Source organism: Parasteatoda tepidariorum, chromosome X2 (assembly GCF_043381705.1).
Source record: "Parasteatoda tepidariorum isolate YZ-2023 chromosome X2, CAS_Ptep_4.0, whole genome shotgun sequence".
NCBI classification, from domain to species: Eukaryota; Metazoa; Arthropoda; class Arachnida; order Araneae; family Theridiidae; genus Parasteatoda; species Parasteatoda tepidariorum.
Genome location: NC_092215.1, coordinates 3416375 through 3418184, shown reverse-complemented (window position 1 = coordinate 3418184; position 1810 = coordinate 3416375).

Sequence of the window (1810 nt, the reverse complement as noted above, 5' to 3'; positions counted from 1 at the left end):
AGGATAAATACAAATATAAAACGTCTTATTGGCACTGTTGCTGCATAATTATTTTTCAAACTCGATTATGCAAAAAAAGGTTTACTAGTGTTATCCTTATATATAAATATATCCAGAAACTAAATGTAATGGTTTCTTGTTACCCATTTACAAAAGCTGAATCCACCAGTACCCGAATAATTTAACATAAGATCCCGAGGTATCTTAACATTCCTACTCTAGTCCAATGAAAAAGAATCTCAGAGATGCGGTGGAATGCCAAAATGGCCAGAAGGTACAAACTAACCCCGCCCACAGGTGTGTTGGTCAGGTAGATACTGAAAATCGTCGTTCATCTTATCAAGTGGGTATTGGAATTGGTAGATTTTGTTTAAGAAAGTCACGATTCTGGTAAATGTTTTCTTTGCGAGAGGAAATGGTATTCGAGGAAAAACTGATTAGCTAAGTTGAAGTTCACTGTAACATTTATCTGAAAGATTTATGTCTGTCATCCAAGAAGACTTCCAGATAATACTGAGTAATATATTAGAGAAAGCGGTCAAGATTAATCAATCCAGAGGAGAATGACGCCAATCACAAATAGCTTCAGACATAGAGGGTGGGACAGGAATGAAAAAAGCTCTTTTGTAAATTATCTGTAAGTTCTTAGATAATAATTATATTTTGTGTATTGAAATAGCTCAAAGATGTTCCTTTTAAAAAGTAAGATGCAAAAGTTCCAAAACAACAACTTCAAAGTAAAAAACAATTCTTTGTAACATAAGCAGAGATGCTAACTTGCTCCAGACAGCTGATAAATATTTTCGAGTGGTAGCCTTTAAAGTGGGACTCTTAGTTTAATGAAATCCATTTAGAGTTTTCAATCACCACTTCGTCTAGATAATTCAAAGGCCAACTACTCCGAATTCTGAGAAAATTTTAATTATTGGTAACAAATTAAATAGTAAAACTTGTAGAATAAGGATAATTAAGCCCTCTCTTTAAAAGCGTCTCTACTAGATAACTGCAATAAAATAACTATTCATATCATACCTTGAATTTTGATATGTAGTGGTGGAAAGATTACTTAAAATGAAAAATACTAAACTAAAAATAAATGAAACTTCGCTACCACTAGAAAATATTCTTTTACTAAACAGAGCAAGTTGGTATTTCTGCTTATGTGATACGCCACTTTTCGCTGTTAACCTCTTCGAGACGGGCGAGTCATATATGCATTCTCAAGGTGTCGATAATTCTGGTAAAAAAGATAAAACTGGTAGCTATTTTTATAGTAGTTTATTTGTGGGCGGATAGTTTTGCTTTTTTTAATTCCTCACTACTTAGTTCGAATTAAAAATTTTATAGTTACATTTTTAACACACAAGGATTGGATGTGTTAAATTTAAAGTGAAAGCAAAAATAAGTCAGTCAAATTAGCTATGCCCAAACTTTAACTACCGCTTTTTATTTTTCACTATCTTGATTCTGATTCCGTGCGAATACATTTATGACTCGGAAGTCCCGAAAAGGCTAAGCCGTGTTGAGCCTTTTAAAAAGTTGGCAAAATTTACTGAAAATCTGCAAATTTTAGTTTGTAACTGGCTACCGTTTTTTTAAAAACTATTTTGTCGCATCCGGAGCAGTTTGGTATCTCTGTATTTTTGTCGAATATTTATAGTGGCAGTAATGTATATTTTACAGTTTTAATTTTGATTTAATAATACAATAACAATTATAATAATACAATACAATAACAATTATAATAATACAATGCAATAACAATTATAATAATACAATACAATAACAATTATAATAATACAATACAATA